The sequence below is a fragment of the Callithrix jacchus genome, chromosome X (assembly GCF_049354715.1).
Source record: "Callithrix jacchus isolate 240 chromosome X, calJac240_pri, whole genome shotgun sequence".
In the NCBI taxonomy this organism is placed as follows: Eukaryota; Metazoa; Chordata; class Mammalia; order Primates; family Cebidae; genus Callithrix; species Callithrix jacchus.
The window spans coordinates 133,844,608-133,870,441 of record NC_133524.1 but is presented as its reverse complement, the minus strand read 5'-3'; positions in this window follow the sequence as shown (position 1 = coordinate 133,870,441).

The following is a 25,834-nucleotide window of genomic DNA, read 5'->3' as shown; positions in this document are numbered from 1 at the left end:
CTTTCACCAATATTAGAGAGAGAAAAAAATGTGGAATACAGGGTCTGCAAAGGTTGGGGGCACTAAAAACCACCCATCATCTAGGGTTGGGACCTGAAAAGACGAGATAATAGGCAGCATAAGCATGAAGAGAAAGTAAACCATCCCCTACTTAGGATCAACTGAGTGGTTCCAAAGATCTCAAGCCCTGACAACATGAAGCTGTTGAGTTAATCCATTCTGAGACTACCCTACCGCTGACATTCTCATGTGAAATAATAAATGTTGTTATGTTTCAAACTACTTTTAGTTAAATTTTGTGTTGCTTGAAGCCTGAAGCATCCTAACTGATACAGTGAGCAATCATAGACATGGTCTCTTTCTCACAGAGCTCACAGCCAGGAAACTGAGGGAAAAGAGCTATTGTATTAGTTTGCTAGGGCTTCCATAACTAAATGCCTAAAACTCGGTGACTTAAACAATGGGAATTTGTCGTTTCACAGTTCTGGAGGCCAGAAGTCTGAAACCAAGGTGCTGGCAGGGTTGACTCTTTTGGAGAGCTCTGAGGGAGACTGTTCCATGCTTCTCTCCTAGCTTCTGGTGATGGCCAGCAATCCTCACCATTCCTCAGCTTGCAGCTTCACCGTTCATTCCAATCTCTGCCTTCATCTTCACATGATATTCTCTTTGTGCGTGTGTTTGCAGGCACACGCCCAAGTTTCCCTTTTTAAAAATTTTACATTACTTTGTGTTCCAGGATACAAGTGCAGAACATGTAGGTTTGTTACATAGGTATACGTGTGCCATGGTGGTTTGCTGCATTTATCAACCCATCATCTAGGTTTTAAGCCCCACATACATTAGCTATTTGTCCTAATACTCTCCTTCCCCTTGCCTTCCAGCCCCTGACTGAGAAAAACAAAATGTGTGTGTTGTTTTCCTCCCTGTGTCCATGTGTTCTCATTATTCAACTCCCACTTCTGAGTGAGAACATGCGGTATTTGTTTTTCTGTTCCTGTGTTAGTTTGCTGAGGACAATGGCTTCCAGCTTCATCCATGTCCCTGCAAAATACATGATCTCATTCCTTTTTATGGCTGCATAGTATTCCATGGTATATATGTACCACATGTTCTTTATCTGTTGATGGGCACCAAATTTCTCTTTTTTATAACAACACCCGTCATAATTGGATTAGGGCCCAGACTACTTCCTTTATCTTTTTTTTCTTCAACTTTTATTTTAAGTTCCAGGGTATATGTGCAAGATGTGCAGATTTGTTACACAGGTAAGTATGTGCCATGGTGGTTTGCTGCACCAATCAATCCATCACCTTGGTATTAAGCCCAGAATACATTAGCTATTCTTCCTGATGTTTTCCCTTCCCCACCCCCACTCTCTAACAGGCCCCAGTGTGTGATGTTCCCCTCCCTGTGTCCATGTGTTCTCATTGTTCAGCTTCCATTTAAAAGTGAGAACATGTGGTGGTTTACCGTTCCTGTGTTATTTTGCTGAGGATAATGGCTTCCAGCTCCATCCATGTCTCTGCAAAGGACATGGTCTTATTCCTTTTTATGGCTGCATAGTATTCCATGATGTATATGTACCACATTTTCTTTATCTAGTCTATCACTGATGGGCATTTGGGTTGATTCCATGTCTTTGCTATTGTGAATAGTGCTGCAATGAACATACACGTGCATGTATCTTTGTAATAGAATAATTTCTACTCCTTTGGGTATATAACTAGTAATGGAATTGCTGGGTTAAATTTCTGCCTCTAGGGCTTTGAGAGATTGCCACACCATATTCCACAATGGTTAAACTAATTTACACTACCACCAACAGTGTAAAAGCATTCCTTTTGCTCTCAACCTCACCAGCATCTGTTGTTGTTTTTTTACTTTTTAATAATTGCCATTCTGACTGGCATGAGATGGTATCTCATTGTGATTTAGATTTGCATTTCTCTAATGATCAGTGATGTTGAGCTTTTTTTTTCTGTGTTTGTTGGCTGCATAAATGTCTTCTTTTGAGAAGTGTACTGACTTTATCTTAACTTCATTATCCCCACAAAAAGACCCTATCTTCAAATAGAGTCACATTCTGAAGTAGTGGGGGTTGGGATTTCAACATATGAATTCCAGTTCAACCTATAACAGCCATAAGCTTCATTTTGTCCCTAAGATAGAAAACTCTAACCCTATATGCATGAGAGGAACTCCCCTGGAAGCCACTTTGTATATTTTTACTAGATCATTCTTTTAACAGATATAAGGCCCTCCTAAAGTATTTGAAACAGTTTGTGTCAGAATTATCATCAAAGCCTGGTGCTAATGTCTTGTGTTCAAAACCCTCCATGGTGCTAATGTCTTGTGTTCAAAACCCCCCACTGCCTCACTCTTCTGAGCATGCCTTTTAGGGTCCGCCACATAGTGGCCCCAGCCTGATTCTCTAACCTCACATTCCATCCTTTTCTTTAAATCATTCTAATTGGATATTCCATTGTTTCTCTCACCCACAGATTCTACATTTTTATTCAGTATTTTAGTATGTTCCCCCATCCTGGAATACCCTCCAAGAGCCTCTTTACCTCAACCTGTGAAAATCCTTGCCACAGATAAGGTTCCCCAGATTCTGAGATGGAAATGACAGTGCAGGTCATTTATATATAAAGGAATGCTGTTTGGATCAACCCGTGGAATGAAGGAAAGGAAGTTGGAGTGGGCACAGGGAAAATCTGGATCATATTCTGATCACACAATGCCACAGCTAAGCCCACAAAAGATAAAAATCCAAGTTTGGCCCTTTACAGTTGCCTCCAGTTGAGACAAGGGAACCAGATCTTTGTACTCCTGTGGCAAACAGACTCTAAGATGCTCCCCCAATCACCCCTGCCTCCTGGTGTTCATGTACTGGACCTAGTAACTTGCTCCTAATCAACAGAATACAGCAAAGGAAATAGGATGTCAGTTTTATTATTATATTATGCTGCATAAGACTATCTTGCTACCACAGTCACTCTAGAGACCCTACTTGCTGGACTGATAAAATATCCAAGTTGAGAAAGCCCATGTAGCATGGGACTGTCTGATGGCCTCTAGGAGCTAAGGACAGCTTCTGGCCAATATTAAGCAAGAAGCAGAAGGCAGAGGCCTCAGCCCTTCAATAGTAAGGAAATGAATTCTGCCAAAAACCTGAGGTTAGAAGTGAATTCAGCCCCAGATGGGCCCCCAGATGACAATGTGACCTGGTTGGTACCTTGAATGTAGCCTTGTAAGACCCTAAGCAGATAATTCAGTAAAGCTATTTTCAGACTCCTGACCCACAGAAACTGTGAGATAAATATGTGTTTTTGTTGTTGTTGTTTGAAACGTGTTTCTTTTATTTACCAAAAAACCAAATATGTGGACATAAAAACATATACATACATAAACTATAATTTTTGATGCCTTAATAAAATATAATAGTTACAAAATTTACCTTATGTAGCTATGACATTTTAAATATTTATCATAGGAAAGTTAGACTGTAGTTATATGAATAGTTAAATCAAAAATTTTAAATGAGGTCAAAAATTACCTCTCATGCTTTTATTATCTGACTCCCATTGTGAATAACAGCTCATTGAAAAAATACATTAAATTTGAGTATTCTCCTAAATTAATTTTTTAATTATTCATGTGTTTAACCAAACATTTGGTATATAACTTCTGCAGAAATATCTCACAACTCAATATTTTAAATTATTTGTAATCATCATATAATCTTGAATTATTACGAATTTTTTAGTGAGTTTGTATCATATTTAAAACTTTAAAATACTAATGATTAACGAAGTTTTTTTGGAGCATAAAATATTTTCTTTCAGAAAATAAAACTCTAACAAATAGTACTAGATATTCATGACTGCTATGTTCAGTTAGCTTTTATTTTGAATATTCATTTCATCAACAGAATTGGATGCTAACATTTGAGTTAAGTGAGCTAGATCTTTACATTTTACTTATGCTTGATATCTATTAATGTTTTGGTATCTTGAATTGGAATATTAGAATATTAGCCCTTTTTTCATCTAGGTTGTTAAGAAATTCAAACTTATATTTAGACATGAGCTAAACTGCTATGTTAACAAAATAAACTTATGTTTCCATTATATTCAAATAATTATATTAATTGGCATATACACCACAATATTGGCATATTGTGGTATACAGAGCATTTTACACATATTTTAAATGCTGTTATTATTATAAAAATGGATTTATTTCAGAATAGTAAAATAAAGAAAATTACTATTTTTTAAATTCAGTTATTTTACTATCCAGTTATTGCTACTTTTAACATTATGGAGTGTTTTCTGTCAGGATTTAAAAAATATATGTTTAACTTAATGAGAAGTATTGTATCTTTTAAAAATATGTCATAACATGTTCAGTCTAATGACAGTCTGTTCATAGACGCAATTCATACTATGAATGTTAATAATGTTTAGAAGACCATTCACCTCTTATTTAATATATTTAGGTTGGTTCCAATTTTTACATACTGTAACTAGTGTACTGATTACATCTGTACATATGCTTTATGTGGTGTCTTTGGATCACCACAATTCTGTGGGGTAGGCAAGTACCAGTTTATAAATTTTTCATTTTTATCATGGAACTGAGAGGCTAAGCAACCAGTCCAATGTCACAAAATCAAGAAATTTGGGTGCCAGCTGAGGAAACCAGACATTTGATATTGTATGAATTGTTCTTAAAGTGCACCCATCATTAAAAGGGTTTAAGACAGAGGTTGTGCCCTTAGAATATAACAGGTATAGCTGTTGCATCTGCATATGGGTGGTGGCAATGTCATGGATTATGTGGCTTTTTAGATGAGATCTCAGAGTTGGCAGAGCATGTGACATTGGGGAATGAGACTGAATACAACATAAATTTAATGGATGTATAGAATAGAATCTTTGAGAAAATCATGATGTTCTTCTGCAAACAGCTAAAATGAAAGGGATTCTATTTATACCAACTAGATTAGCTGAAATCAATTTTGATAAGGTAGAGGTAAACAGGTATTTGAGTAATGCTGATGTCAAATCTGATTAATTAGAAACATGCTTAGAGAATATAGGACTAAAGTATTTACATGTACAGATTAAATAATCAGTACTCCACAATTGCATTTCAAATTAAACTGCAAAGATGTAACTTAGGACATACAATTTTTAGAAAAACAAAACATATTTTACTAAGTGTGATAATTTATTGGGCATCTATTGATAACTAATACAACCTCCATGCTGAACAGTCATTGGATGCAGTCTATCTGCAGGATAGAGACGTTGCTTTGGACAAGTTCCCATCTTTAGCAGAAATAGTTCCTATAAAGGGCTGGCAGCTGAAGACGGGCAACCAACAGAACCCCAGGAGCTGGGTGAACAAGTCGTTTTAACCTGATGGGAATTGAAGGAGTGCAGCACAGAATCCACAGGAATCCTACTCATCCTTCAAATCTCTTTCAGTGTTTTCACAGGGCTGCCACAACAAATTAACATAGACTTGGCGACTTAAAACAACATAACTTCATTCTATCACAGTTATAAAGACCTCAAGATTGAAACCAAGGTGTTAGCAAAGCCACATTTATTGTGCATCTATTGATAACTGGCTGCCTGGCATTCCTTGTCTTTCCTTAGTTTGTGGCTTTATTATACCAATCTCTGCCTCCGTTTCCTACTGCTTATCCTCTGTATCTCTGTCTTTTCCCCTTCTGTTTCATCTGTAATCACCACAGCCAGGTATGACTTCTCTACCCTTGAAAATTCTAGAATCTTTGGTTGGCATCTCCTCTATGGCATTTTCCTTAGAGCATTTCGTACTATAGTCCTAACTTCGTTTATCCTCACCTTTACCATTGGATTCTAAGCTCCAGGGAGGTAGTATATGTTTCATGTTCAAATTCCAACTCTGTCACTTACTACTAGTATGTATGACCTTGGGCAAGCTCACTGATTCATTCATTTAACACGTATTTATTGAGTGCCTGCGCTGTTCCAGACATACTAGGTGCTAGGGATATACCAGTGAACAAAGTCCCTTGTGGGTCTTACATTCTAAGAAACAGGCAATAAACAAGATCGAAGTGTAAAACATATTTTATGTATTTACATATTTTATGTTAGACAGTAATAAAGGATCTGGAAGAAACTAAAGCAGGAAGGGGGCTTAGGGATTATGGAGTAGGGTGCAACTTCAAAAAAAGTTGTCAGAGAAGACCTTATTGAGAAGGTGCAAACTGAGTAGAAGTATTAGGGTAAGTACTTACCAAGGGGAAAGTCATCGCAAGCTGACCAAACAGCATATTCAAAGGCCCTGACACGGGATCGTGTTTGGAGCATTCATTTATGTCCAGAGGGAAAGCAAGTGAGGAGGAAGGTAAATGAGAGAGAGAAAGTAGAAGAAGTCACAGTGATAAGGGGCACACTCAGGACCGTTAGGGCCTTGTGGGGCATGATGAAGAGTTTGGCTTTGGACACAGTAAGGAGATCGGGAGCTACTAAAGGACTGTGTGTATGGAAATGACAGGATCTGCTTACATTTGAACAGGATTACACTGGCTGCTGAGTGGAGAAAAAACTGAAGAAAGGTATGGTAGGCAGCAGTCTAATATTAATTCTTTTTTTATTTTATGGGCAGCATTCTAAATATGGATTCCCCAACTTCGCACCCCCCCCCCCACGCCAATTTTTGTTTCCTGTTTATTCAACTAAATGCTGATCTGGGTACAGCTCTGAAGAGATTTTACAGAAATAACTAAAGTTCCAAGTCAGTTGACCTTAAGGTATGGAGATGACCTGGTTGGGCCTGACCCAATCAAGTGAGCCCTTCAAAAGCAGAGGGTTTTCTCCAGCTGATAGCAGAAGAGCGAGTTAGATGGATCTGAAGCACAAGGGGAATATAGTGTGCCATTGCTGGCTTTGAAGATGGAGAGAACTGCTTGAGAAGAAATGTGTGTAGCCTTTAGGGTTCCAGAGTGACCTCCAGCCAGTAGCCAGAAAGAAAACAGGCCTCCGACCTACAGCTGCCACAAGTGTCTGGATTCACCCAATAGCACAAATGAGCTTAGAAGTGGATTCTGCCCCCACTTTCAAGAAAAAGCCCAGCCTGGCTGCCATTTTGACTTCACCCTTGTGAAATCCTAAGCAGAGAGCCCGTCTGAGCCCTCTGGACTTCTGATTTACAAAACTGCAAGATAATACATGAGTATTTTAAGCTGTTAAGTTTATAGTAATTTATTACACAGCAATAACCATCAGGAAAGAAGCTGAGAGGCTTGTTAAGAAGCTACAGTAGTCATTCAGGCAATAGAAGACAGTGGCTCAGGCCAAAATGGCAGCCTTGAAGATGGAGAGTAGTCAGATTCTAGATATACATAAAAGATGTGAAAAAACATCAGCCTAGAACAGGGAGAATGAAGTCTCCATCAGCTCAGACAGGGAAGACAAGGGAAGGAGCACTCCTCAAGGAGGGGGAAGATCAGGATCTCCATTTAGGACCTGTAAAGTCTGAGATGTGTATTTAAAAAAATCAGTGGTATATAAAGCCACAAAACTAAATGAGATCATCAAGGGAGTGAGTATAGTCCAAGAAGAGAGCCAAAGACTAAGCCCTGGGGTGCTGCAGAGTTAGGTGGTGAAGAAGATGTGCCAGCAAAGGTGAATGAGAAGCAGCAGCAGTTACTTAACTTCTCTGAGCCTCAGTTTTATCATCTGTATAATGTGTATACAAATAGCACCTACCCCTAGAGTCATTACATCAAGTGATTTCAAGTGCTTAGCACAGTGTCTGTGGCATAGGGTATATTCACAAATGTTAGCTATTATTCAAGAGGGTAGACACCATCTCTCACTCATCTTCCCATCATTGTCACTTCTACCACCCTGCCTCTTTCCCACCACCTTGCAGCACCAAGTGCAGGGCTTTGCACACAATCATCACTAGATCAACATCTATTGAAGCAAATTTAATTCTCCATCTTAGTGTTCTAAAGTGCAGATTACTTTTTCAAGCTGGCAAAACGAACAAATCCTTTTGACCATTTGCAACTGATGATTTGAGGAGCCAAGGAGAAGGACTGGCAAGAAGCACACTCCTTCATTTTGTCAAGTAGTTCCTGTTGCTAAGGCACAGCCATGCTAAAGACTCCACACATGTGCTTTTCTCCCTCGGTTTTCATTATGATGCAATCATAAGTAGAAACAACATAATAACAGAGAGAAATCCAATTTTGTCGACAAGGCCACAGATATTTAGTTTTCAAATGAAGTATTCCTGTAGGGTTTACTCATTTTCTGTTTGGAGTCATTTCTCCAAGCCCTTGAGATATTTATAAACTCCTAACTGAAAAATAGTGCCCGTGGCAGGTCATAATTCTTTGACATGTGCCTTGTAGTTTCAAACAGTGACCTGAACAGTGGCTACTGGGAATACTTGTGCTTTTTCTTCCTAATTTCTCCTCTGAGACGTATTTACTGAAATGCTTTATTGCCTCTGCAATGAGAATAATTTAAAACTGCAGTTAAGCCTGTAGCAGTTAAGTAAAAGCATGCATCATTTGGATTGAATTTGCTGAGAAAGAATCAACTGTTTACTATCTGCCGTGAAATGTTGAAAATTTGAGGCAATTAGCTCCTTGAAAGGAAAAACTCTTCTAATTTACTTGGCATCACAGAAATGCATTCAAAAGTGCTGTTCAAAGCTTCAACTTTTGCCATCTGTGTTTTAAGGTGGCTATTCAATATCAGCAAAATGTGTGAATTTAATTAATTGTATCAAAACAAAAGCATTTCCAAAGTGCTCAAATCCATATGAGACCGATATGTTGACTTGTTGATATGAATTTAATTAGTATCTTCAAGCATGACTCCAAAAGCCCCTTTTATCTTATCATCACATTCATATAAACCATTAGCACATAGTACTTGGTTTGAAATGTTTTGCTACATAATCCAAACTGCTATCCTGCCCTGGAAGAGTCTCTAATAAGCCCAATATGTTTGCACAGAGAAACTTTTGTATTCACATCAAGTAAATTTAGACTCAACTGTTGCACAGAAAGTAACTTAAAACCAGCCTTTGAACACATGGAATAGAAGTGATTTAGTGCTTGTTCTGCCTTTTCATCACTTTCTGGAATGAGCAAAAAGAAAGAAATCAGATTGTGCTGGCCTAACTAGTCTCAGGAAGTATCCCAACAAACCACTAAACTGAGTCTCAGAGTCCCACGTTGTGGGGAGCGACAATGACTGAAGAAGCCCGTATTTTGGGCAATACTGACTTGACAGCTTTAGACTAAGAAATATTGCTCCGGGTGCCCCAGGAACAATTTCTCAGTAATAAGTGCACCTCTCTCCCAGCTATGCTTTTCCCTGCCTCCCCCTAAAAATGTTCTTAAAAGCAAAAATCATTTCAATATGACTTTTAAGTGACTGTTGTTTTGCTGTACAGTTCTAAAATTCAATGAGGTACATTTTGGCGGTGATTTAACTCTTTAGGATTAATACAATAATAAGCTAGTCTGTTACAGGCTAGCCAGAGACTCTAGGCAGATAGGTAAAATGACAATAGGGAGCAAGTTCTCAGGTGAGACTGAACTAGGTTCAAATCTCAACTTTGCACTTATTTACTTTGTGACCTTACACATGTCAGTTACATTTCTGCACCTCAGCTTATTCATCTGTAGAGTGGGATTAATAGTAATACTCTCTTGTATTGATTTGCTAGTGTTGCTATAACAAAGTACCACAAACTTGAAGAAGAGAGGTTACTTAAGCAACAGAAATGTATCATCTCACAATTCTGGGGGCTAAAAGGCTGAGATCACAGTGTTGCAGAATTGGTTTCTCCTAGGGACTGTGAGGGAAGGATCTCTTCTGGACCTTTCCTCTTGGCTTGTAGATGGCTGTCCTCGTGTTCACATGATGTTTTCTCCACATACATGCCTGTATCCAAATTTCCCCTTTTGATACGGACACCATGGGTGTTGTTTTAGGACCTACCTTAATGACCTTGTTTTACCTTTATTACCTCTCTAAAAACCAAGTAAGATCACATCCTGAAGTACTGGGGTAACGACTGCAACATATCAATCAGGGATGGTCACACAATTCAGCCCATAACATCCTTTGAGTGGGTGCTGTAAGGATGTGATAAGATAATGTATATAAATTTCTTAGCTTAGCATTTGGCTCACATAAGCACTCATCAAAAGGTAACTAATAGGAGGCACTGTGAATGTCCATACATATAGATTTTTAGGGCTTAAATAATTTTTGGTACAGATGAAATCCAGCCTGTCCACATTATCCCTGGAGTCAATCTCCCTCAACAAGTAGGGAAAAGGTGAGAAAAGCTAAATCATTGTAAAGAAGAAGCAAGGGGACCAAACTAGGACATTGAGATATGGCAAAAATAGAATTGTATTTAGATGCTAGGAAATTGTAAAAATTCCTCATCTGCCAGTGAGACTGTAAAAATCAACTGTCAGCTCATCAAGCAACCTCGGGAGGGAGTGAAATACTTTGAAGGCAACTTGAGTTCAGAAAAAGGCAACCATTTTAAGTAATGAATTAACCAAAACTCCAGAATTACAGTGCTAGAGCCCTTAATTCTATAGACTATCCTTGGGAGGATTGGGGTTTAAGTGCAGTGTGAAACATTCCCTACAGCTAGAGGAACACTGCCTCTGCAATTGCAAGTTTATCAGGTCACATGTTCCAATAAACACAGACGTGCCCAGAATGTGCCTCAGAAGTAAAAAAGGAGTGATGGAAAGATCTTAGAACTCAGAGAAAACAGCGCAACAGACTACAGTGGGGGAAGTATCTGCTTCATGATTGTGATTAATAGCCTTATACTTGTTGTTTTCAGAGATAATTTTTTTACCAACTTAAATCCTCTCTTTTAATATCTTCCAAGTTAAATTCTCAAGGCCACAAAATTTTTTTAAATAATATATGTATTCATAAGTAAAAGACATATGGTCCAATCATAAAGAAATTCTATGAACTGGGCATGGTAGCTGGGGTCTGTAGTCCCAGGACTTTGGAAGGTTGAGGTGGGAGGATCACGTGAGCCCAGGAGTTCAAGGCTGGCAGAGCAAGACCCCATGTTTAAGAGAAAGAAAAAAAGAGAGGGAGAGAAAAAGAAAGAAAGATAGAGAGAGAAAGAGAAAAGAAAGAAAGAAAAAAGAAAGAGGAAAAAAAGAAAAAAAGAAAAGAATTAGATGGCATTTCTCATATATTTGCTTATATACACATACTTAGGCAGAGAAAAGGGGTCCAAGGAGACAGGAAGAAAAGGGTCAAGAGCACAGTCAATTCTGATTCAGAAAGAATTCAGAAAGAATATAAATTTCTGTGCAGAAAGAAAAAAATGCTGTGTATCAATAAATTTGGTTTGTAGAAATTGACCTGTCAGGAACTTACCGGAACCTTGTACAAATTATTTCTTCTCTGAGCCTTCATAAAACGAAACCTGGATGATTGCTACACTTTTCATATTTTGTTTGATAATTAGCCCTTTTATGCAATAAATTAATAAATAATTCACTCTAATGAATAGCAGTTGTGGGAACTGCAGGCCTCACAGTCTAAGTACATTTTTCTATAACCTCTATGCACTATTAAAATCCACAGAAATTTATTTCAAGTTTCAGAAAAATATTCCCCCTTGAAAACCTTTGCCAGCTGCCATTTTCTTTCACATGGTAGACTCCTCATTGCCTCCCTCTGTGTCCTACTTTAGTAAATGGCACAACCCTCCATGTCATTCTTTATTCCAGAAACCTGGGAGGTATCCTTTATTTCTCCTTCTTCTACAACACATCAAATTCATCCATTTCCAATTCCTACCAATTCAGTTTCCTAAATATGTCTCAGATCCATCTACTCCTGTCAGCTCTATTGCCACTCATCTAATCCAAGTCACATCATCTGGACTATGGTAATAATTTTCATCAGTCTCCCCACTTCTACCTGTGCCCACCCTTCCCTGGTCCAGCTTCTATATAACAGCCCAAGGGATCTTTTAAAAATGTAAATCACATCATATTTGGTCCTTGCCTACCATCTCACACAGTTAGAATGGCGACCATTAAAAAATATGGAGACAACAGACACTGGAGAGGATGTGGAGAAATAGGAACGCTTTTACACTGTTGGTGGGAGTGTAAATTAGTTCAACCATTGTGGAAGACAGTGTGGCGATTCCTCAAGGCCTTAGAAGTAGAAATTCCTTTTGATCCAGCAATCCCATTACTGGGTATATATCCAAAGGACTATAAATCGTTCTACTATAAGGACACATGCACACGAATGTTCATTGCAGCACTGTTTACAATAGCAAAAACCTGGAACCAACCCAAATGCCCATCGATGATAGACCGGACAGGGAAAATGTGGCACATATACACCATGGAATATTATGCAACCATCAAAAACTATGAGTTTGTGTCGTTTGTAGGGACATGGATGAACTTGGAGAACATCATTCTCAGCAAACTAACACAAGAACAGAAAATGAAATACCGCATGTTCTCACTCATAGGCGGGTGTTGAACAATGAGAACACATGGACACAGAGAGGGGAGCACTACACACTGGAGTCTGTTGGGGGGAAATAGGGGAGGGACAGTGGGGGTGGGGAGTTGGGGAGAGATAGCATGGGGAGAAATGCCAGATATAGGTGATCAGGAGGAAGGCAGCAAATCACACTGCCAGGTGTGTACCTATGCAACAATCTTGCATGTACTTCACATGTACCCCAAACCTAAAATGCAATAAAAATAAATAAATAAAATAAAAAAGAAGTTGTTCCTCAAGATTAAATTAGAAAATATTATTTTAAAAAAAAATCTTCCAGTGGTTTCCCATTGTACTCAGAAGAAAACTCAAAGACTGTAACTCTGCCCACTTTTCCCTTAATTGCCTGGATCCCCATCACTTCTTACCTGGACCTGCTCCCCCACCACTCCACTTCCTGCCTCATAATCCATTCCGATACCAAGCCAGTGATCTCTTCTAAATATGCAATGAGTATGTCAACACCATAATTAAAATCCATTAATGTCTCCCTATTAACTATTGGATCAAGTCCCGACTACTTACTTAGCCTGGCCTGTGAGGACCTTTCATTGTCAGCCCTCCCACCCTCACACCAACCCTGTCACCTAGTTCATCAGCCTCACCTTTGAACACTTCCCTCTACCTTTTCATTGTGCCATCTCTACCAAACTGCTTTTTCTTTCAAAAAAGATTTTACTATGGAAAATTTCAGGCATACACAAAAGCAAAAAGCATACTAAAATTAATCTCCCTATACTTATCATCCTGCTTCAAAATTATCCAATTCCTTGCACTCTTATTTTATCCATTTCCTCTCCTCCCCATTCCACGTGCTTTGGTTTTTCTGGAGCATTTTAAAGCAAATCCCAGATACCATATAAATTTACCTTTAAATCCCCAAGTGGGCCATTCTCACAGAGGAAGACTCACCAACCTACTTACTGTTTTCCAGACATGCCTCATTCTCTTCTGTGCCTTTTCACAGTTTATTCCTTCTGCCGAGTGTGGGCTTGGTTCCCTCATTTCTCTGCCGGACAAACTCCTAGTTTCCCTCCAAAGCCCATCCTAAATATTACCCTTTCTGTGAAACCTTCTCAACTTCCTCTCTGTTGTGCCCTCACAGCACTTTGTACATATCCTACATATTTATTTATAAAATAGAAACATAATAGAATATATAAATGTAGTTCATGTATTAATATATCATACAATATTATTGTATATTTTATATTTCATTGCAATATTATAGAGTATGGTGTCCAGTCTATTGTATTCAAATTATGTGTCTGTGTGCCTGTCTCTCCCAGTAAAGGAGCTGTTTGAGGTAGAAAATGTGTCTGCCTTTTCACACCTCAAGCCGACTGCCCAATACATGTTTATACATCTAGCACTTAGCACAGTCTTTGCCACATGGTGTCTAACTTGCAAATATTTGCTGAATTAAGGGAGACCTGTTGGGATCGCTCCTGTGTGAGGCCCCTAGGAAATGGGCCTCGCCATACGGTGAGCTTGAGCCTGGACACAGATCCCCGGTTGGGGGAGTCGAGCTGAGGGAAAGCAGGAACCGAGAGAGGAACTATATGTTATTCAAAATAATCAACAGACATTACTTTATGAATATGAGGACTTGGGAGTCAATGTGTCCACTTTCGGCTTCTTATGGTTTATTGTCTCATTGTGTTCATTTTGGACCCTTGTTACCTTCATTGCAAAATATTAACTTAAATATTTACACTTGGTAATTTACTTACGGTAACTTACAGGGCGTAACTGTAACTTATTTACCATAGCTTACAGGCCGTAACTGTAACTTACTTACCATGGCTTACAGGGTGTGACTGTAATTTACTTACCTTGACCTATTGGGCGTAACCTACTTACTGGAAGTAACCTACTTACTGGGCGTAGCCTACTTACTGGGTGTAACTTGCTTACTGTAACTTAAGTACGTTAATCTGGCGTAAACAACTTTAACTTCAGAAAAGTATATAATGAAACACATTGCAAAAATAAAATTGCTGCGTGAGCATAGCGCATGTAGCCCTCCAGACCTCTCCTTTTCTATCTCCTTTTTTCCGGCACGCGCTCTCTTCCAGGTTTGGGACCCTCTCGCTGGACGAGATTCCTGGGCTCGCGTTCAGTTCACAACATTGAATTAACACATTAATTAGCTGTGATACCAAAAAAGACTATAAAATTTGCTGTTGAGCATACTGGGATTTAAGTCCCAGTTCCAGCAGTTATTTACAAGCTATTTGATCTGGTAAGCCTCACATTCCTCATCTGGCCATTGGAATAGGAACACCTACCTCCTTGGATTGTTGTGAGGATCAAATAAGACAGTAAATAGAAAGGTAATCACTAAACACAAAATCTTTCTACATGGAAGGTTTTGCTATAAACATCAACAAATATTAGGGTCTAAGGTATGACAACTGCTTAGCACAATGCCTAGCACATAGGAAGCGCTCCGTGATGGTGAGCCACCATTGTTTACATTTGAAGACTAGTCTGTTGACAGTCATCCTGCTTGTGCATATAGCTCTGAGCAAAGAAGTGATTGATGGATGACTAAACACTCCTGTCCACACAGCAGATGCTCATCATCAGTTGACTAGATGGCTCTGTGACTCTGCTGCTCACAGACTCTGCTGTTAGACCTGCCCAGCTGCTCTGCTACTTACTGCAGATTATCAACCATCTGAAACATTTCACATGGCTGGATGCTAGGGTCCAAGAGAGCTTTAAAGCTCATCCAAGATGATGGTCAAGGCTGCAGGTACCATACATCCCAAATTGTCTGGGATAATCTCAGGTTAGGTTTGTGGCCCACCATAATTATCAACAGGGTCCTCTTACTGTAATGGTTTCGACAATAAATTATGTGGTCATCCTAGTCAAGGTTATACGTGCTACTCAAGCTATTTGTTTTCAAAGGGGAGAAAAAAAATCCTAAGTGAAGGTCTTACTAGTGCTTTTTCAACAGTAACTTCTCTTTTTTGGCACAAGCTATCCCCTTTTTTGTGGCTCCGCATGGCACATAGAAGCAGATCATTAGGGAAATTAAGAGTGGTACAAGGGGCCTGTCCCTCGGCCCCTGTGTTCATTTACATCAGGAACTAGTCTATGTTGGCATCTGGTCCTGTAACCGCATAAACACGATACCTTCCTGGACCTAAAGGGCATTCTTCTTGAGGCTCTACCTCCTGTACTCTTTTTGTCCACAGACCACATGGCATGGCACTGCCTGAAGCCACACCTAGGCAGATGGTCCCCAATCCCCAGGCCTCTCCTGGACTGCAATTTGAAGGAGGTAACTTTATTCAATAGCCACTGCCCCAGATACTGGGCAGCTTTCAGACAAGTCTCCAACCACTCCTAGCTAATCCTGAGATTTTTAGGGGCAGAGATGAGAACCAAGGGCCAAAAACCACACTGGCTGATTTAACTATCTCTAGTTAACCACCTCTTAAGCCTGGCTTTGGCAATAGCTTGATATGATCCATTAAAAAGGCATTCTGTCAGACTAGGCCACTGATATTTACATCTGTGGGTTTAGTCCCTATTAAATCTGTTTGGTCATTGTGTATGATAAGCAGATCCTCCATGTCAGCTGTCTCCAGACAGAAGGAGCGTCATTGTGTGTGATGATTGAGCCATCATGAACTGTGCTTGATTTATATCCATTCTGTGCCCAGCAAAACAAAGGAGATAAAGAGTTAAACACCATGGCTCTTGTTCTCTGGATCTCAAATTTCTGCTGCGAAAAGCAGAGCACAAATGCATGGTAGAATAATTTACCCAGATGATGGAAGGACTGAGCCTATTCATTGAATCTATGGATCACCTATATTGGACACTAAGTGTGCAGGGGTAACAAAGATGCACACCATCCCTGCCTCCATGGGACTCACAGGCAAGTGGGGAAAATAGACATCAAAACTGTCATTTTAAAATGCACTAAATAATTAGAAGAATAACCACAGGCTTAACATGGTCTGGGATGGTAAGAAGGAGTTCAGGGACTGATTTTTAGAGCAAGTAGCAGATGATCTGAGATTTGAAAGAGGACTAGAAATTAGGAATGTAAGAATCAACAGGTTGGGAGCAGTGGCTCGTGCCTGTAATCCCAGCACTTTGGGAGGCTGAGGCGGATGGATCACTTGCAGTCAGGAGTTTGAGATCAGCCTGGCCAACATGGTGAAATCCCATCTCAACAAAAGTATAAAAATTATCCACGCATGATGGTGGGTGCCTGTAATCCCCGCTACTTGGGAGGCTGAGGTGGAAGAATCACTTGAACCTGGGAGATAGATGTTGCAATGAGCCAAGATCATGCCATTGCACTCCAGCCTTGGTGAGAGAGAATGAGAGTCTGTCTCAAAAAAAAAAATCAACAAACATTATTCATTCAGTGAAACATTCATACATTTGGTGAGTATTCATTGAGTACTAACTATGGTTTCAGGCTCTGTGTTGACTGCCATGGAAATCATGTTAAATAAGACAGGTTATGTCCCTGCCCCCATGTAGCTTATAGTCTAGTAGAATTCCCAGAATGGTGAAGACCAGGGAGTTTTCAGATTCTCTGAGCATTTTTGTTCCCTCCTCTTTTTCCTGGATAGAGAAGTGCAGAAAGGTAACCCTAAAGTTCAGGCAACTGGTCTCCAAGCTTCTGGAACAACCGCATTCTGAGGCTGTGAGGCAAATGCCTTTGCCAAACTCACTCACTTCTTTTTAACCTGAAGTTTAGGTGGCAAGGAAGGCTCAGTTTTAGGTGGTTTGGACTGTGAGTCAGGAATCCCTGATCCCCTCTACACATACGGACACACCTTGGAATCTGCTTCTCATTGATTTGCAAAATACCTCCCTGGCTCCCAGCTTCCTGAGGCTGGTATAATCACTCTGTGAAGACCTCGCTTCTTGATCTGTATATCCTTTAGAGATGGGCGTTTCTTTCAAAATACTCTCCATACTCTGAAACAAATAAATTAAGTAGAAATCATTTCAGGTACCCAATAATTATTTACTTTACAAAAGGTTTTATACTGCAGAGAGGTTTTCAGTCTAGGGCATTTTTTCCCTCAATATTTTTATTATTAAAATGATAAAACCTTATCATTAATATTTTGATAAAAACATCAAAATACTTATATCAAAAATACCAAAAATTATAAAAGAATTGTGTAATAACAAACCCATATACCCATAATCTATATTCCACAATTAACACCCCGCTATATTAACTTTATCACACATCTATCCATCCATTAATCTATCTATCTTACTTACGGAAGTATTTTCAAGTAAATTACAAACATTAGTACACTTCACCCCAAAACACTACAGCATGCATTTTGAAGTAGAGTTTAAAATTTTTTATGGTTGTTTACGTAAAATTTGCATAGGATACAATGTATTCATCTTAAGTGTATCATTCAATGAATTTTGACAAATGCATAAACCAATATGACTCAAACTTTACCAGGTTATAGAACACTTTTATCACCCTAGCAAGGTTCCTCATGCCACCCTCTCATCTAGTAACCCCTATCCACCCACCAGTGGTAGTCACTGTTATATTTTTTCACCACAGATGCGTTTTGCTTACTGTAGAACATCTTGTAAATGGATAGCGTCTGTAATCTATTGTGTCTTTCTATTTCACACAACATGGTTTTTAGACTCATCCATGCTATTGCATGTATCAGTAGTTCATTCATTTTTATTACTGAGCAGTTTACCATTGTATGCAATGTGTAACTCCTCTTCCATAAACTTTCGAAATCCCATTGTCCTCCCAAGGTTTCTCTGAATTCCCAGGAAAGAAGAGCCAAGTGCCAGTAGAAGAGAACAGAATTTAGATATCAGGGGAAAGAAATGTACATAATTCTGAGACTATCTCAGGAAATGGGTTGGAACAGCCCAGAGACCAAAAGGATACAGCAGAAAGGCCAGTGAGAGTCCAGAAACTCAAACACTGGAAAAGATGTGAGAGTAAGACAGGACTTTGAGGGTCAATCTTGGGATTGCTCAGTTCCAACAGTGTTTTCCCTTTGTCCCCCAGTTGAAAACTCCTGCCAGGCCAAGGCAGGTAAGGTCGGTTCTGATTAGACTCAGCCATAGGGGAAAATGAGATAATAGGGAAGGCCTGATTTGGATAGAGTGGCCAAGGAGGACCTCTGAGGAAGCAACATGGAGACTGAGAGTTAAAGAAAAGGAAGGAGCCAGTCATGAAAAAAAAAAAAAAACAGAAGAGAGTGTTCTAGAAAATTGCTAAGACAAAGGCTTCAAGATGAAAATAGGTTATGGAAGTGACAGAAAGCCAGAGTGGTGGCTGGAGTGCAGAGAATGACAGGGAGACAAGGCTAAAAACAGTAGACAAATCACAAGGTCCTAGTAGGCCAGAGAAGTTTTGTCTTTATCTTCAAAACAGGACTCCTTAGAGGATTCTAAGGACTTTCATTTGTGTTTCAAGAAGGCCACAGTGGCCACACAACGGAAAATGATTTGGAGAAGGGCAAGAGCAGAAGCAGGAATTCCAGTTCAGAAGCGATTACAGTTGTCCAAGTGAGAGATGTTTTGACTGTGGTAGTGATAGAAGAAGCAGAAATAAAGTATAAAGATAAATTCAAGAAGTAAAACTGACAGCGCTTAATGGTGGATGGATATTTGTGAGTGTGTGTTGTGTCTGGAAAAATGTCTGGGAAAATAGCTACCAAAATCTGAACAGAGACTATATCTGGATAGGGGGTGTATTATTCATAGATTTTATTTTCTTCCTTTTGACTATGTTTTCTAAAATTTCCACAGTGAACATGGACTACTTTTGTAATTAAAAAAGGAATAAAGTTATTACATGTTTAAAATTCCTAAAGAAGATGACATTGACCTTAACCATTTACAAGAGGGTGCTATCTGATATGCTTATATCCTCAGGAGGCCCCCCACTCCCCAGAGAGAAGAACCCCTGGAGAACTGCCCTCAGGACCTGCAGCCCAACCATGCAACCTCCTTGATGGCTTCACATCTCCGTCTTTTGAGAAAGGACGTAAGATTTTGTAAATACTCATAAGCTATTTGGAACCAGATCTGTTGGGGCCTGCCTGGGGTGGGGGTGGGAGTAGGCGTGAGATGAAAGGCTGAATGACATTATTTTAGTTAAAACAAGCACCACCTGTGACTCCAAAGTAGTAAGCCCTGGTTGTCTTTTTTTGGTTGGTAAATTGGCTCTGAAGGGAAAAGGGAGATTCCAAGAAAGCCTGTTTCCAGGTGGCTTTTGAGGAATGGGAACATCCGTAGACGTAACCTATACAGCCCCTCAAGTTTAAAAATCAAAATCAAGCTCATGATCCTACAGCCATTCTTTACATATTACATATATCCTTCCCGAACACCAATGAGAAATTCCTCCATCTTATCTGATTCCTTTAACCAACAGCCTGGGTTTTAGTCAGTGTCCCCATATGGCACTAGTTTAATGTCAGAGATAATATTCAGAAATGTTATTAAGTACATGAATTAGAAACAGAAGAAAGAGGCCTCTTCTGGTAAGGCAGAAGACCAAAAAGTTGCCAGCACAGAAGGCCACCGCTATATTCCATGATCAAAGGATAATGGAGAAGAGTGATAGAAAAAAAGATTACAAAATATGAGTTTGGGCTTTTTTCCAGTTCCCTTGCTTCAAACCCAAATGCTGATACCGGCCAATCAGATGTGATTTTCAATCACAGGAAGCAGCTGTTTTGGTTTTAAAAGAATAATAAGTCACCTAACGTTTTTTAACCAATTTATTTTAAATTTTCTAAAACTTATCTCTTGTCAGTGATATATTAGATGACTCTTGGTATTTTATGGTGATGCATAAAAATAATAAAAGTATGAATGTGCCATTTGCAGAACAAAGCCAGTATTTTGGAGGAAAATTGCTCTTGCAATTGGCTGCAACAACTATTCTGGGTTTAAGGATCCGAAATATGTGATTGTCACATAGAAAAACGAAGGGAAGTTACAATAAGGACTTCTGTGCTAAAGGGCAGAACTTTCCCGAGGATCTTAGTGTCTGAGTGCTCCCCATTGGGTCTGGGCCTAGAAAGGGAAGAAAGACACAGGTCTGCCTGACCCTCTCAACCTCTGCTTGAAAACAATTAAGAATTAGAATGCTGTCCAGCACTAACCTAAGACCATGGCTATCCCAACACACTGCAGAACTACAGAACAGTGAAAAGACAAAACCTCACTTGTTTGGCCAAGCATTTGAAGATTTTTGAATGTAACTATTACTTACTTGTTTAAATGGAAAAGAGATTTCTAACGCCTTATACTCTTCAGAGGAAAAGATAAGCTCTCAGGGTCTGCTTCCAGACACATCTTCCATAACTGCAGGTCTGATGATGATACTCCCCTGCTAAAACATCTCTTGGTGCTCTCATCCCACCCTACACTGCCTTCCAAATAAAATACATGAGCCTGTCAGCCAAAGTCCTCTAACTGCCTGGTTCCCAATCAACATTTCCAACTGTATTTCCCAATACACAGCACCCCTTTCACATACACTGCACTCCAGGTAAATTTGAGTAATTCCTATTCCTCTTACGTGCTCCGGCCTTTCCTGCCTTATTCTCTATATCAATGTTTTCTCAAGCCCTTCTCTGTTTTGTTAAATCCAATGGGGAATTTTGAATCCTCATCTTACTGAACATCTCAGCAGCATTTGATCCAGTGACTGCTCCCTCTTTCTTGAAATTCTCTCTCCCCTTGGCTCCTGGGACACCTCATTTTCCAGAATTTTCTCCTACCTGTGTGACTTCCCTTTCTTCTTTACCAAACGCATTCTCCCACTCTTTCCAACTTGATATGGGAGCGACTGTGGACTGAGTTGAGTCCTAGGCACCTCTTCTTTTATTTTTCCTTAGGTGATCTCATGTAGCCCCATGATTTATATTTTAAAAAAAGAAAGAAAAGAGAACCTCTTTACAAAGGTGATTCTCAAATTTATATCTCAAGCTCCAATCTCTGTCCTAACTCCTAACTCATGTATCCAACTGCCTACTTGAAGTCTCCACTTGAATCTTAAACAGAGGATCAATCTCCCCCTCCCCTTACACACACTGTATCAGTAAACTTGCCTTTCCCTCAATCTTCCCCATCTCAATGAATGGCAAGTCTAACACAGAAGAGCTAAAGCCAGAAACCTGGACCTTATCCTTGTGTTTGCTCCCTTTTCCCTGCATGCCATAGATCCAGCTACTAAGAGATGCAAGTTTTATGAAGGGATGAATTGCAAGTTCTGATTTAGACTTGTGAAGTCTGGGGTGCCTGTTGGTCACCCAGATGGTGGCCTTATATATAAGACAGTTGGACTTATATACGTGTAGCTGAGGAATGAAGTCTGGGCCAGGGATTTGGGAGCCATCTCAAATTCAAAGAAGAGGGAGATGAATGGCAGGAAGGAGTCTTAAGGCCCAAATGTTTAGTTTGGGTGATTGAGTGGATGGTGATATCATTCACGGTGACACAGAACACAGGAGACAAAATAGTTTTCAAGAAAGGTGATGGGGGTCAGGCGCAGTGGCTCACACCTGTAATCCCAGAACTTTGGGAGGCCAAGGCAGGTGGATCACTTGGTCAGGAGTTCAAGACCAGCCTGGCTAACATGGTGAAACTCTGTCTCTACTAAAAATACAAAAAAAAAAAAAATTAGCCAGGCATAGTGGCATGCAACTATAATTCCAACTACTTGGGAGGCTGAGGCAGGAAAATCACTTGAACCCTGGAGGAGGAGGTTGCAGTGAGCCAAGATTGCACCAGTGCACTCCAACCTGGGCGATAGAGTGAGACTCCATCTCATAAAAAAAAAAAAAAAAAAGGTGATGGAGTTGGTCTTAGATCTGCTGAGTTTGATATGCCCATAAGTGACCCAGATAGAAATGTTAAATAGGCAATTGCCTATATAGTTTTGGAGCTCAGGAGAAGAAAATGCTGAGGATAAAGCCTTAGGCAGCATTCACATTTAAGCCATGAACAAAGGAAATGAGGCCCACTAAGGAGTCTGCAAAGGAAAAACAAGAGAGGCCCAAGGAAAGCCACCTCATGCTGCCAGCACGCAAGAGACACCACATCAAAATATCAGAAATACAGTAGCATTCCACTTCAGTTCCTGGTTTTCTCCCAACTTTAAACCCTCAATTACAGTTTGGAAACTTGTAGCGCTGAATGACAGAGCTGGATCAGACCTTAGAGATTATCGGATCCCTACTATGGAAGTGAAGTGCACAAACACTATAGCCAGAATGCCTGTTTGTCCTTAAACAGGAAATTTGTCCCTCATACTACTCATCTGTAAAATGGGTAGAGCCCATTCTTTACAGGGCTGTAATGGGGATTAAACAAGCTAATATTTGTAAAGCACTTCAAGCAGTGTCTGGCACATAAGTGAACAGGATGTAAATGCTTGTTAAAATAAATAAAATACAATAGAGTTAGCAGAGGAGATTCTGCTTTAATTGATATAAGCTGAAACCAGGCATCAGTGTTTATTAAAAATTCCTTAGGTTATGCAGCCAGGGTTAAGACCCAATGATCTAGCCCAATGTTTCTTAGACTTTCATGTTTATATAATTCACATGGGATCTTGTTAAAATACAAGTTCTGATTCAGTAGCATTAAGGCAGAAGCAGCATTTTTAACAAGCAACCAGGTGATGTAGATGCTCCTGTTCCATGGACCACACTTTGAGTTGCAAGGATCTAATAAAATTTCCTTTCATTTCCAATTAAAGTTAATGACTCACCTGAGATCATACAGCTTGTTAGTAGCATAACTGATTCAAGGTTCTGGCTTCTCTCTCTATTCTTTCTTTTTAGCTCCATCTTTAATACCACCTCATACCAAACACAAAATGTGCCCTTGATATCCAAGAGCAGCATCTCTCCATCCTTTTTCTCCACAATGATTCTCCTGCCTTATGGCCACATATCCATGCATGAAAAAGCCATAGGCAAACCTGTAGCCCTTGCTGTTTCCACATCCCTAGCCATACCTCCTCACTGTCTGCCATTTCAGAAAAGAGGTTCAGGTATGACTGAATGAGGGCAACGTCAATAGAGGGTCAATTGTGAATGCGCTTAAACTTCTTGAGTCACCTGAAACTTCGGTCTGTTACTAGTAACATGACCACACAAACCCTCACCATCAGCCCTGTGTGTAGTGCTATCTTAGAGTTTTGTTTTTAAAGGGATTCCACAGCTGGGTGGTAGTTCCAGCTTGTAATCCCATGGCTTTGGGAGGCCAAAGTGGGAGAATCACTTAAGCCCAGGAGTTTGAGACCAGACTGGGCAACATTGGGAGACCTCAACTCTACGAAAAATAAAAATTATCTGGGCATGGTGGCACGTACCTGTAGTTCCAGGTACCCAGGAGTCTGAGGCAAGAGGGTGACTTGAGCCCAGGAGGTCAAGGCTTCAGTTAACTATGATGGCACCACTGCACTCCAGCCTGAGTGACAGAGCAAGATCCTGTCTCTAATAAACAGATAAATAAACAAATAAATAAATAAATAGGATTTCTCATGGTGACTCCTTTTTAAAAGCAAATCATCTTAAGAAAGGAAAAAAACTGTTCTCTTAGAACATCTAAGGAAATATGGACTTTTATAGCTCAGGGTTACTTGAAATGGGCTGCACCAATGGTGTTTGGTGGCCATAGGTTATAAGAACTCTGGGTGGCTGTGTGAGCCCCAAGGCCTGGTGAGGCAGGGGAGGGGAGTCTTACTCTTTGCTGTTAGCAGCCTCTGGAAGACACAGGCACCAGCAGGTTATTCCCACTCCCCAGCAGCCACATCTCTGGCTTTCCCAGAGGTCTTGTCCTCCATCAGCTGCTCCACCTGCTACTCAACTCATTTAAATGTCAAGCCAGCTGCACCAATTAGCACCAGCCCAACCATCCAGAGCCTGAAAAGAAATGAGGTGTAAATGCAAAAGTCGGGATGAAGAAGCCCCTACAAAATGCCTCCCCTGACCTGCTCTTGTATTTCCTCAAGGTAGAAAGACTTTTTCATAAGATGCTGTGGGAGCAGGGAGGGCGAAACATGTGCAGCAGAAAACACCTAGGGCCCAGAAAAACCTTAGTGAGCTGATCTTTGCAGGTTCTGTTTGCAAAGCTGTATTGAATTTTCTCTGGAAACCTTATGACATTCGCCGGGTATATAAAAGTACTGCTGTGAAGTGTTCACATGGGGATCGTTAATAAGCATTACATTCAACTGTTTGTGTGGATTAATCAGACTCATTAAAAGAAAAATGTTGATAATTGTGTCCAAATGTGCTTAGATTCTATGACAGATACAAGAGTCCCTTGGGACTCTCCTGAGATGGCCATATGCACCCCGATTGGGACTGCAGATGATATTTAAATATCAGGCACTAAGATGCTTTATGACAGACAACAGTCTATACCTTCTTAAGTTTTCCAACTGAGTCAGACTGGTAATGCCATATCAAGGCAGTAAAATGATGGTTGCAATTAGCACTATTTTGGACCTCAATTCCTCAAAGTTGCCTCAAGAGAAATGGTCCTCACTTCTCTTTGTCCTCCATTTTAAAGTACAGAAGCACCCACTCCCAGTTCCCTGGCCTACTGCCACCAATTCTTGTCACTAGCAATGATGCTCATGAAAGAAGAAATATCCCAGGGAAAAGTCAGGCAGCAAAGGTCAGACCAAAGAATTCAGGGCTGGAAGACCCATAGTCAAGTCCATGATCTGCCACTAATTCATCTGGTAACCCCTCTGGCACTCTCTCAGCCTCAGTTTTCTCATCAGTAATATGCGGGGAGTAAATGCAGTCAGCTCAAACATGACATCGAGATCCTACCCGCTAGCGTTTCTCCAGGTCCTGTTTATTTTCTCTTAACTATCGTTGCACAGCCACTGAAGCCCATGTGCCTGATGCATTTGTGCTCAGATTCCTGCTTTCCACTAAAGGGCCAAAGCCTTCAAAGCTGGAGGAAGGAGGCTGGTGATCATCTGTAGATTCATTTCAGCCTTTGCAAACCAATTCCTCAAGGTCTCCAGAATGTCTACTCTAAACATGCTTGTAAGGCAGAACTTTCACAAGTCTTCAGTGAGCAGGTTTGAGTACTTAACATGTGGATTAGGAATTTGAGTCAGAGAAAAATCTCAAGACATCAGGTGCAGCAGAGTAGACAGATCCGTGTTTGCAGCCAAACTTCACCCC